The sequence below is a fragment of the Oryctolagus cuniculus genome, chromosome 8 (assembly GCF_964237555.1).
Source record: "Oryctolagus cuniculus chromosome 8, mOryCun1.1, whole genome shotgun sequence".
In the NCBI taxonomy this organism is placed as follows: Eukaryota; Metazoa; Chordata; class Mammalia; order Lagomorpha; family Leporidae; genus Oryctolagus; species Oryctolagus cuniculus.
This window is the reverse complement of record NC_091439.1, coordinates 97,136,357-97,149,621: the sequence shown is the minus strand read 5'-3', so window position 1 is coordinate 97,149,621 and position 13,265 is coordinate 97,136,357. Positions and strand designations below refer to the sequence as shown.

The following is a 13,265-nucleotide window of genomic DNA, read 5'->3' as shown; positions in this document are numbered from 1 at the left end:
AAGTCATCTTTACTGATTACATAGCACGAATTTTGAAAAATATTATTCTAATTTAATCCTTAGGCATTCAAAGTAGAATTACCAAGCAAGATCTAGAATGAAGTAAATAGTTTCTTTAAGATGCTGTGAAGTAGCTGTAATTGAGAAGTGAAACTAAATCTGACTTCTGACATTGAGGGGTGGAAGCAGAAATGAAGGATCTCATTTACTTTCCTTGCCCTCATTTAGTAGTAGGCAGACACCAAAGATAATGGGACACAAAAGCCAATAACCATGCTGAGGAATGGGCAGCCCAAAGACTCCCCATTTTTACTCTTTGAAGTTTCCACTCCCAGATCTGGCCCTCACTTGAGAACCACCTTTCAATTTCTCCCCCACCTCTCTACTCAAGCTCTAAAATATACTTCTGGCAAATTTTGTATTCAATTGCAAATTCTCATAATGCTGAAGTTCAATAATCTCTATTCCTTTCCAAGCCATGAGTTTTGTTTCATTCATCTCTAGTGAGTATACTCATTCTTTGGTTATCTCTTTCACTATCTATGCATAATTCAAGTACCTGTTACTGGAGGAGTGACTTTATGCCTGTAATTCATGAATGAAATCTGTCATGATGCAATATTTGCTGGTCAGGATTTCTTCATGAAAGCTATAGTTAGATGCCTAATTAACAAAGAGATGAGACGTTTATGCTTAATGATACATTTCAAATATTACAAATTATTCTTTCTTATCTACTGTTTGGTTTAGAGTAAAGACCAGTTGTAAAAAGGCAGTTGATCATTATATTATTTCTAGAAATTTATTATACACAACTACAATTTAAAAAATACCCTTCGGTAAAAATTTAAAAGAGGGTGATTTATTCTTGGTTCTACATGAATGACATATAATTACTTTATATCAAGTTAAAAGATGACTCTAAATCTGTTTCAGTAGGAATTGTAGTAATTACAGTTTACAGATTAATATGCATATGTTGTGTATTTTACTAGCTAATGTTAATATAGGCTACCTTTTCTCTGAGCCATGGTTTTCGACACTGTTAAAATGAGGTATCTAACTATTACTCAACAGTTTTGTATATGCTCATGATATAGTATGATATGTATGAAATTATAATGGGACATTTAACTACTGAAGTCTGGCAGCTGAAAACACTACTTGCAGACAATGTGGTTTTCTCCATAGAGAACCCAGACTAATTAAGAAGGAAACTGTTTGTCTGATGAAATGTTTTAAAGTGACTCGATAGAAAATGTAAATATGCCAAATATAATAACTTTATAAGTATTAGCCAACTGTAAGTGATAATAAAGTCCATTACAAGAGCAAAAATTATATAATCTAACCAGTATTCACATTAAGAAATGTCTAAGACCCATGAGGAGAAAACTACCCATTTTAAAAAGAAGATAAAGTACTGTAAAATGTGTGGAAAATACAAAAGAAAGAGACATGAGATATTTATGCAAGTTTAAACATGATTTTTATGTGTGACAATTGGCAATCAACAATTTAACTAATGTAACTTTTTTCAAATATGAAAATTCATATTAGGTTTGAGAATGGGGAAGATGATGAGTAGAGAAGAAAAGAGGAGTAGCAGAGGCAAAAGAGAAGAAAATGGGTGGAAAACAACAATCAAGTGAAAGAAGAAACACAGGAAATCCTGGAAGCTACAATGCTGCAGTGGTCCTTTAGATAGAGACTTTATAAAGTTTCATATCATGGCTCATCAAATGTTTCTTAGTTATAGTCTTTCAGTTCTGTAGTTGAAAAAGCAGTATTACCTAAATAATCACATTTATATGGTATATATGTATATATACATATATAATAAAAAAGTGCAATTAAGCCAGCATTATCTGGAAAATTAAACTAGCATTCTAAATTTAATTTGCAGTATTAAATTTGCTTACATTCATGTCCTGTCTAGTGGGTCAAAGGAATAGCTGGAAGTTTCAAAGATTATTTGGTTAGATCTATAGAGTTGCTATAGCATTGTAATCTAATATTTTTCACTCAAGATCAAAGATTACATGTGCTACAAAGTGGAGAGTTATATAGAATAAGAAGTGCAGGTAAAAGAGTAATTGATGAGGAAAGCAGATTCCAGTTCCCAAATCAGTTATATTACTGACCTTGTCTTTTTTTTTTTTTTTTTTTTTTTTTTTTTTTTTTTTTTGGACAGGCAGAGTTAGAGAGTGAGAGAGAGAGACAGAGAGAAAAGTCTTCCCTTTTCCGTTGCTTCATCGTCGTGCTGTGCTGATCCGAAGCCAGGAGCCAGGTGCTTCCTCCTGGTCTCCCTTGCGGGTGCAGGGCCCAAGGACCTGGGCCATTCTCCACTGCACTCCTGGGCCACAGCAGAGAGCTGGACTGGAAGAGGAGCAACTGGGACTAGAACCCGGGGTGCCGGCGCCGCAGGTGGAGGATTAGCCTAGTGGGCCGTGGCGCCGGCCAACCTTATCTGTTTTCTATCCTCCAATGGGCCCCTGTTTTCATCTCTGCCAAAATAAAATTTGCACTATAACATCTTGGACAACTTTTACTCTTCTAAAAAATTGTAGGTCTATGACTAATCACCTGATCTATGAAAATCCCATAATTGCTCGTATTAGGGTCAAAATGGTGATCATCAAAAAATATATATTGTTAGAGACCCTCAATGTGATTGCAGAAAGAACTAAACTGCTAAATACCTTAGGCCAGGAAAGAAGTATTAATTAAAATGATCAAGTACTACCCAGAGCACTGGCATCACCCTTTTGAAAGCTCCAGATCTGCACAGCCATTAGATGCATCATCACCAAGCTAGATGAGTCATGGACTGTGTCCCTGAATGAAAAAAGAACAGGAACTTTTTGTGGGCTTATATATTTTTAACATAATTTTGAGGTTAATAAACTAGTACCCTATTTTGGCATAGTTCTGTTGTGACTGGTTTCATTTTTACAAAGAATTGAGACAGCATACTCAACAATTTCAGTCTCAGGACTATGGCTTAGGCAGGCTATTTATAAATATGCATCAAATTACAAATTTTGAAGAAGTCATTTAACATATTTACTTGCTGAATATTATATTAAACCATTGTGTATAAGGAATATTTTTATTTTCAAAATGTTTTCAAAAAATTGAGAATACATTTTATATGTGCCTGCTTTTAAATTCAGAGGAATGCAATTTGTTGCTTCCAACAAAGTAGTTTAAGAAAATTCTGTCCCATGTAGATATGTAGTTAGAAGAGAAGAAGGAATGTTTGGAGGATCTTTCCAAACAATTATAAACATTCTTTGATTCTAGTTTAAAATTTGAGTTTTTCAAATTTTAGTTGTAATGTTGAATCTGGAGCCATATAATAATATTTTTATATTTTCTTTTATTAAAATCCATCAGTCACTATCACATGTTGAATGATTTTTTATCATGTATAATTTTATAGTATCCTGAATTAGCTGTTAATGAAGTATTGGTTCATTTGTTTCACAAAATCATGTGAATGTCTAAATCTTGGCACATTCATCAGATACATTTTCAACTATCCTAATGCTAACACCAGTTTAGTTATAAAAGGCTTCAAGTACTAAGAAGCTGCCGATTTCACAAGGAACTATACTAACTTCAAAATTCTGATTTTCACTAGGGAGCTTTATCATTAAGAGCAAATTGTTATTTTTTCCTTTGAAAGGACACATTCACTCATTAACTTTTCATGAATTGTCTACCAATGACAATTATGTTGAAATAAATGTTTGTCAGTTCCTTTTTATAAAGCAACCATGGTGTGGCATATCAGATAATCATAATTTCAGCTTTCAAGTCAGACACAGAACTTCCCTTGTGGACCACTGTAATGCAACATTTAGTAGAAATGTTTATACATGATTTCTCTCAGCATACTAAAACAATTTGTACTCAAGATTTAATAAGTGATAAATAATTTGTACTACTTCATCAAGTACATTTTTTGGGCTGGAGTTGTGGTCCAGCAGGTTAAGCCACAGTTTATGACATCAGCATACCATATGAGCACTAAAAACCAGCTGCTACAGTTCTGAACTAGCTCCCTGCTAATGCACTTGGGAGAACAGTTGGAAAATGGTCCAAGAACTTGAGCCTTTGCCACCCATGTGGGAGACCTGAATGAACTTCCGGGCTCCTGGCTATAGTCTGGCCCAGCCTGAGACGTTGAGGCCATCTGGGAAGTGAACCAGTGGATGGAAGAGTCTCTTTCTTTCTCTGACTCTTCCTTTTTCTCTGTAACTTTCAAATAAGTAAATAAATCTGGGGCAGGCGATGTGACCTAGCTGATAAAGCTGCTGCCTGTCGTGCTGACATCCCATATGGGTGCCGGTTCGAGTCCCCACAGCTCCACTTATGATGCACTTCTCTGCTATGGCCTAGGAAAGCTGTGGAAGATGGCCCAAGCCCTTGGGCCCTGCATCTACATGGGAGACCCAGATGTTGCTCTTGGCTCCTGGCTTCAGATTGGCGCAGCTCCAGCCATTGCAGCCATCTGGGGAGTGAACCAGAGGATGGAAGACCTCTCTCTCTCTCTCTCTCTCTCTCTCTCTTTCCCTCTCTCTGCCTCTATGTAACTCTGCCTTTCAAATAAATAAATAAATTTATTTTTATAAATAAAATTTTTATAAATAAAAATCTTATTTTTAAAAAAGAACATTTCTGAGTGAAACTGCATTTTATTTTTCTGGATGACTGGGAAGTGACAACTGTCATAATGACTCCTGGAGCAGTTTGATGCCAATGCCTTGATTTGCAGTTTTGCTCAGCACTGTGATTGCTCCATCAGCACAAATGTTGATACAATGAAAACCACAAATGATGCCTTCATGTGAGTATGCAAATGGTTTTGATTTGAAACCCCAAAAGTCTCAGATTCTCCGGCAGTCTGTGGCACACATTTTGAGAAACACTGAATTAAACTTCAAATATAAAAAAGAGGCCTTCTTCTCAAAATATTTCTAAATTGACTAGAGATCAATTTAGGTACATTTCTAAACATTTAAAGTTCTAGTGGAGAGGGAAAAAACTGAGCAGGAGACAATTTAAATGCATGTGTAAGAAGTACATTAAAAAAAATTCCAACAAAAGAAAATACAACAGGGAATACAACAGAAAAACAAATGGATTCCAGACTATGCACTCACCCCTTTAACTATTGTTTTCCATACCTGGTAGTTTATAGTCTTGAAATGGTTCTGTCATTGGATAACATCTACGTCCTTGGCTGGCGGTTGTTGGCCCTGGAAAGAACACTCTAGAATCTTCCCTTAGAGATCCAAGATCAATAAAGGACTTGCAGAGTCACCTTCCTTCTCCCAGGCCTTAACACTGTAAGTCTGTGTCAGTGATGGGGCATGGTTTCAAAAGGGTTCTTGCCCATCTGAAACTGGTCACATGCCATCTTTGTTTAGCCAATCATAGACCCGTGCTAAAAATAACAACTGGTCGATTGAGGTGTCATCTAACACGCCTGTGAGCACCACTATCATTATTCATGGCTCACTTCCAGAGAGCTGTGAGGACAGCATGTATCCCATCAGGTCTTACAGCTTCCAAAATGTAGAAAGGAAGCACTAGTATTCCCACTTTATACAAGAGTTATGTAACTTAACCAAAGCTTCATAGAAAGTTAGCAGTGAAAATATTGATGAAAGAACTTAGATATTGAATCATTTCAAGAAATTTCTTCTGTCTCATTTATATACCTTTGAGCTGCTGAAGAAAAAAAAAGAAAAATGTTCCCTATGGTCGTACATTTTAGAGTGTTCTTCACCTGTATAGTAAATGATTTTGTGATTACTTCCTAATGGCCAATGAAATAGTTAAGTATGGAACTGCTTCCATTATTGCAAGGCATGCTTGTAGGCACTGCTATGGTTTGAAAGCGTCTCCAAAAGCTCATGTGTTGGAAACTTAATCCTCAAAGCAATAAGGTGGAGTGACCGGACACTGAAAAGGTGATTAAGTCATGAGGGTTTGGCAAAATAAGTGAAATTATTCAAATAATGACAGGGACAGGTTGACAAAGTACAGAATTCAGTCTGAAGGGGCTCTCACTGACCAAATCTAAGACAATTTTAGTATCTTTATTATTTATTTATTTATTTATTTATTTTTTATTTTTTGACAGGCAGAGTGGACAGTGAGAGAGAGAGACAGAGAGAAAGGTCTTCCTTTGCCATTGGTTCACCCTCCAATGACCGCCGCGGCCGGCACACCGCGCTGATCCGAAGCCAGGAGCTGTTCTCTGGTCTGGTCCTTGAATTGGTCAACCTTGATGTTACTTGTTCTATCTGGCTTAGGTACCATGCTAGCACTCACCCTGGCAGTCAGTCCTGGCTATTTGCTTCTTGTCCCTTCTTTCTGCAACCAATTTAAGGCCAGGTTGCGATAAATTCTTCGGCCCTCTAAGCACCTCTGCATCTCCCCACTGACCACAGTTTTTTTTTTTTAATATTTATTTATTTGAAAGACAAAGTTACAGAGAGAGATAGAGACAGAGGCAGAGAAGGGAAGTCTTCCATCAGCTGGTTCACTCCCCAGATGGCCTCAATGGCTGGAGCTGTGCCGATCTGAAGGCAGGTGCCAGGAGCTTCTTCCGGGTCTCCCACGCAGGTGCAGGGGCCCAAGGACTTGGGCCATCTCCCACTGCTTTCCCAGGCCATAGCAGAGAGCTGGATGGGAAGAGGAGCAGCTGGGACTAGAACCAGCACCCATATAAGATGCCAACGCTTTAGGCCAGAGCTTTAACCCGCTGCACCACAGCATCTGCCCCAGGCCTCAGTTTTATCTATCTAGATACCTTTCTTCCTCAAATGTACAACAATGTGCCTATATTATACTTGCTAAAGCCACATACATGGCTTTACCTGAAATTTCAATGCTTCCCTTTGCTATCACAGTCCCAACATTCTTAGGTTCTCATTTCTGTTTTTGTCTCTCTACTCACCTTGGATTTCCACCTGAAGAAGGAGCATGAGAAAGCATCCTACTTCCTTCCCCAACTCTGCTTCTCTCTTTCTCCCCACACTTCAGCAAATCAGCAAGAATTGTGTGTCCACCTGTATTGACTTACCTTACTTCATATCCTGATATTCTGAGGCAGCCGTCTTGTTTGATTTTTAAAAAGGAAGGAAGAGCATTTCTACACTATAAAAAGAATATAATGCTCTTGTCCAGGACTCACTCTGGAAGTGACAGTTCCTTGACAAAGATTATATTTCAAAAATTGTTGCCTTCTCTCAACTACAAAGTGATTTTGCTTAGGATTTTTAAAGATGCTTCTTTCTCTTACAAAATTTAAATTACAGGGGCTGGCACTGTGGCTCAGTGGATTAAAACCATGGTCTGCAGCACTAGCATCCCATATGGACTCTGGTCTGAGTCCCAGCGGCTCCACTTCTGATACAGCTCTTTGCTAATCACCTAGGAAAGCAGTAGAGGACGGTCCAAGTGCTTGGGACCCTGCACCCATATGCCAGACCCTGAAGAAGCTCCTGGACCCTGGCTTCAGCCTGGCCTACTCCTGGCTGTTGTGGCCATTTGGAGAGTGAACCAGCAATTGGAAGATCTCTCTCTATCTCTAGCTCTCTCTCTCTCTCTCTCTCTCTCTCTCATTCTCGTTCTCTGTAGCTCTGCCTTTTTTTCTTTCCTTTTTTTTTAAAGATTTATTTTATTAATTTGAAAGAGTTACAAAGAGAGGTAGAGACAGAGAGAAAGGTCTTCCATTCCACTGGTTCACTCCCCAAATGACTGCAACAGCCAGAGTTGAGCCAATCAGAAGCCAGGAGCCAGGAGCTTCTTGCAGGTCTCCCACGTGGGTGCAGGGGCCCAAGTACTTGGGCCATCTTCTACTGCTTTCCCAGGCCATAGCAGAGAGCTGGATCAAAAGTAGAACAGCCAGTACTTGAACTGTCCCCAACACGGGATGCCGGCGTTGCACGCTGGGGCTTTAACCTGCTGTGCCACAGTGCTGGCCTCAATTCTGTCTTTCAAATAAATAAACGTATCTTTTTAAAATTTTAAATTATAAAATTTAACCCAAGGCAAATGGCTTTCCTTGGCATGATAAGCGGTTGCTAATTCCTGAAAGGATGCAAAAGTAAAACCATCTTCATGCACATTTCAAATTATTATTTTATTTTCTTTCTATGACTTGAACAAGATTTGGATCCTAAACTCATGCAGACATTTAAACCAGAAAGTCATAATTTAATTGTACTAAGAGATTGGAAATGATTCAATCATGGTTTTTGGAAGGGGCCCAGTCAGAGGTGCTTAGGTAACTGGGACTATGCCCTGAGAAGGTGGTTCTGTTGAGAAGGTTGGTTATAAAAGTCAATTGAGCCCAACCACTCTCTCTGCTTCCTGACTAGCAGTATAATCCTTCCTCTGCCTAGTCTCCATGTTTTACCATTGCCACCTTCATCACACACCTATATGATGAGGCCACTAGATCTTGAACTTGAACTTCCAAAACTATGAGCTGAAATAAGCCTCTTCAAAACAAGCTTCGCTCATGTATTTTACTTTAGTATTTTTTAGTAATGAAAAGCTGACTAACACATATATATTTTTGTCACTCTTTGTTTCTCACAATATAGTGTTTTATAGAGAGCATACTATGTACTGAATTAAATCTGGCTAGTAATGCTATATGCCATTTTCTCCAAATTATAGAAGTTATTTGATCTTTGAGCATCTTTTTCTCTTCACCTTTTCTTAATTTCCTTATCCCAGCCGGGACCTTATCTGCACATCTCCTTTTGACTTACTTGCATCTAGACATCTGTGTCAACTGAAACTTATCCTTTGATGTGTCACTGCTATCGGAGAGAATTACAGTCAAGGAATTTACAAGTGTGTGTCCTGCTATAAAGTTCGTACATTCTTGAATTCTCAGAAACTTTTCTTGAATCATGAGCTATCCTTTGTTTTTCTTTCATGAAGCCAATAATGCACATTATTAGCTTTATAAAACTGTAAGTTCTCAATTCAAAAATCATGTTCATAGAGAATGCTTTAAACAGTTCTCACATGGTACAGACACCTCAATATGAGTTGACTTAATTTGCACCTTGGTTAAGCCCAAGGAAGAATAGGATAAGAAAACAAAACAGGGCTGACATTGATAATACCAGGGGTTTTTCCTTGACTAGGATCTTAAGTAACACTGAAAGAGTCTTCAGTGTGTATTTAAGAAGTTCTCATGATGAAATTGTACATGAGTTGTGGCCTTATCAGAATAGCTAAATGACACATCATTGTTCTCTTCATTATGTCATAGAGCAATTATGTCAGACACATTCAAATTATGAGGAAAGCTGAAATCACAGTTGCAATGGTATCTTCACATATATAAGGAAATATTTTATTAAATATTTAGTATTAAATTTCCAATGAGGAAAGAAAATGTCAAGTTAAACACTGTTTACAGAGTTTTTTTTTTTTAAGATTTACTTTATTTATTTGAAAGGCAGATTTACAGAGAGGCAGAGGCTGAGTGAGAGAAAGGTCTTCCATCTGCTGGTTCACTCCCCAGATGGCTGCAACGGCAGGAGCTGCGCTGATCTGAAGCCAGGAGCCAGGAGCTTCTTCTGGGTCACCCATGCAGGTGCAGGGGCCAAAGGACTTAGGCCATCTTCTACTGATTTTCTAGGCCATAGTAGAGAGCTGGATGGGAAGTGGAGCTGCAGGGACTTGAACTGGTACCCATATGGGATGTTGGCACTGCAGGTGGTGACTTTACCTGCTAGACCACAATGCCGGTCCTTGTTTACTGAGTTTCTATCATATGCTATTTGTCTCATTATAACTCTATTCCACACAAGAACACTCAAAATGTTATCATCCCTCTTTATATGAAGAAATCAATGCGCAAAGAGGGTCACAAATAAACTCAAAGTCCTATAGCTACCAAGCAGTAAGGCCAAGATTTTAACTTGCCAAGATTTGCTTTTTTCCACTCTACAATGGAAACTGTTAATGTGGGAATATGTTGCTATTTGGTGCTTTCTCTCTGTTCTAAAGTTTTCTATATGTGTCCTCTTCAAAACTTAAACAAATGCATGAAGGGTCAGTGACTGCTCATCTCTTTCATTCCTGTCTCCAGTCTTTCAGGTGCAAAGACTGTCGAATCCCAGCTAGTATAGGAGAACTCCCTCCGGATCTGTGTGGGCAACTTCCTGACAAGGGAGAGTTAACTCATTTTTTACTTCACCATCGTTTACTGAAAGGTAAGCTTTAAAAATTCTAATTATTCTCTTGTCTTAAAGAAAGGGCAGCTGCTGCCTGTGATGCCAGCATCCCATATGGGGGCCAGTTTGTGTACCAGCTGCTCTACTTTTTTTTTTTTTTAAGATTTTATTTATTTGAGAGAGAGAGAGTTACAGAGAAAAGAAGAGACAAAGACAAAGTCTCCCATTCGCTGGTTCACTCCCTAAATGGCCACAATAGCCTGAGCTTGGGCCATATTTTACTGCTTCCCACGCCATACTAGAGAGGAACAGCTGGGGCAGGAACTGGCACCTATATGGGTACTATGCTGTAGCACTGGGCCCAAAGATGCTTTACTTCTGATCCTGCTTCCTGATAATGGCCTGGGAAAAGCAGCAGAAGATGCCCAAGTGCTTGGGCCCCTGCCATCCATGTGGAGACCCAGGAGAATCACCTCTTGGCTCCTGGTTGTCGTGGGCATCTGGGGAGTGAACCAGCAAATGGAAGGTTTCTCCCTGTATGTCTCTCCCTCTTTCTCCATACCTCTGACTTTCAAATAAATGAATAAATCTTTAAAAAGGAGCAGGAGCGCCATAGAGAGATAGATTAAGGAAGAGTCAGGGTAACAACCCCAACAGTAAATATTTTCTGACCAGTTTTAGAGGAAATATAGCCAAGATAAAATAGCTTGGACTACTGGATTAAATTGTAAAGTGGAATTCCTGATATCCAAGTAGGCTGAGTCTGCAGCTGAAAAAAAAAAAAAAACACAATGAAAATGATAAGCGAAGATGTAATCATCAAAGGAATGAAGATTCATCTCAAGGCTAATTTACCTTTGCAAAAGCAGTCCTTTGTTAGTATTAGAATTGATACCAGAACATTTGCCCAGGGACTATGATCTGTGATTCAACAAAGGAAAGAAAAGACCATGACTCATGGCTCACAAAGACATATCTCAGACATGAGGGGACAAGAAAAACAGGACATGTTACTCTGATTCAAACTCTTTAACTTTACTTCTGTAGTGTGGTGTTTTAGTTCTGTTTTCCCACTCCCTTTACAAACAATATTATAGACAACAAGAATGGGAAGAGTAAGTTGTTATGGTGATGAGGAGAGGGAGCTGTGGTGGAAAAGAGGCCAACATTCCTATGTACGTGTCTTTGCACATATGATAGAACCAGAACTTGGGGCCAGATGAGGAGCAAAAGTTATTTATTTGAATCATTGCATATTTTATGTTATTTTGTGGGGAGATATTGAGTAGCAATAACTAAGGCAATAGCTTTGTTTGTGTTGAGAGTTCCATAGATGTTATACTTACCTCTAAACTCATGAAGATACATATATTGAATACGTACAATTTTTGGAAGCAGGCATTTAATCTAGCTGTGAAGATGCCTGTGTCACAAATTGGAGTGCCTGAGATCTATTTCCATCTCCTGCTCTTGACTCCAGTTTCCTGTTAATGTAGACTCCAGTAGAAAAGTGTTGATAACTCAAGTAATTGGCATCCTACTACCTGCATAAGAAACATAGATTGTATTTCTGTTTCTGGGCTTGGCCCTGCTGTTCATTTATGCAGATGGTAGAACAAGAAATGAAGCATAAAAATGAAAAAAAAACTTTCCCATGATCACCCAACAAGTAAATGCCCCAGCCAGAATTAAAATCTAGGTAGTGCAGCCCTGGAATAAGGGCTATACGATCCTTTCAAAGCTATAATTGAGGAAATGAGCTTTATCCATAGCTATTCAATCATTCTACAATATTTAATCTTCTGAAGATATCAGTATTCATTTTCATTTTAGTTTTGAAACAAGGAACAAGGTGTTCCCCATAGAAAAACAGTGCTACTGCCTGAACAGAATAAGTCACTGGCAGTTTCTGTGATTAACCAGAAATTTAAGAAAAAGTCTTCCAGGAGTGTGTTTTTCCTGATACAGCATAATGAATAAGAGTTTAATTTCTGGCATCTGTTGTTTAGTCTCATGGTTAAAACATTTCTGTGCATATTCTTGCTTCAGGGATTGACAGGGTTGAGACCTGTACGGCAAGGCTGGGTTTTCTTTCTCTAAATGTACTTGGCTGAGTGAATGAGTTCCTGCACTTAGGGCTGGTGAACGTTGGTCAGCCTTTCCCTAAATGGTCCTCAGAACAGCTCACTGAGAAAGCCTATTCCAACTTTTGGAGAAGTGAAAAGTCCTGGATATAAAACAGAAAAAAAGAAAGAGGAAAACGAAAAATGGAGCGAGCATTTAGCCTAGAGGTTAAGACTCCCACATCCCACACTGGTGCTTAAACTTGCTTCCTGTTCTACTTCCTGACTCCAGCTTTCTGGGATACAGACTCTGGAGACAGCAACAACTGGATCCCTGCCACCTATTTAGGAGGGCTAGACGGAGTTTCTAGCTCCTGGTTTCAGCCTAGACGCAGCCAGACCATTACGAACATTTTGGGAGTGAACCAGTGAATGGGAACACACTCTCTCCCTCCCTCCCTCCATCTCTCCCCCTCCAACCATGTGTTTGTGTGTGTGTGCATGTCTGCCTATCAAATAAAACAAAAAAAGAATTTAACTTCTGGATTAGATGTATGTAGATTGGGTTCCCAGATCTGCCATAGGCTAGTTCCATAACTTTGGTCAGGTGACTGCTTGAACCAGAGTTTGCAGTTTTTAAGTATGGTAATAGAGCTCTTACTCCCAGGAATGCTTCAGGGGAGTGGAGCTTATGCAGCCCCACAGAGCACTGCCCACTTGAAGGACCTCTGCTTGGTTTATTATTCCGCGGTTGCATCTTGAAAACTTTAATCAGTTTAATTTTGAGCTTGCATAGCTCCCCACTCCTTACGTATGGGGTACAAGTGGTGATTTTCTTCCAAACAGTACAATATGGCAAGGGTGAGGTGTAATTTTATAATGGAGAAACTTGATAAACTCTGCCTCCTGTGGTCGAGGTTTATATCAACAGTAATACATAATATTCAGAGTATGGTATGACTAAGGTATTTTTAGGATG

At 38.9% G+C, this 13,265-nt stretch overlaps 1 protein-coding gene across 1 annotated transcript in view; it reads right to left on the bottom strand.

Moving 5' to 3' along the window:
- Window positions 1-5,382, bottom strand: part of TMPRSS11F (transmembrane serine protease 11F) — an 84,093-nt gene extending 78,711 nt beyond the window's left edge. The window contains exon 1 of the mRNA XM_008267796.4: window positions 5,196-5,382. The gene's annotated coding sequence lies outside the window, so the exon portion shown is untranslated. The remainder of the gene's footprint in view (window positions 1-5,195) is intronic.
- Window positions 5,383-13,265: the final 7,883 nt, after the last annotated feature.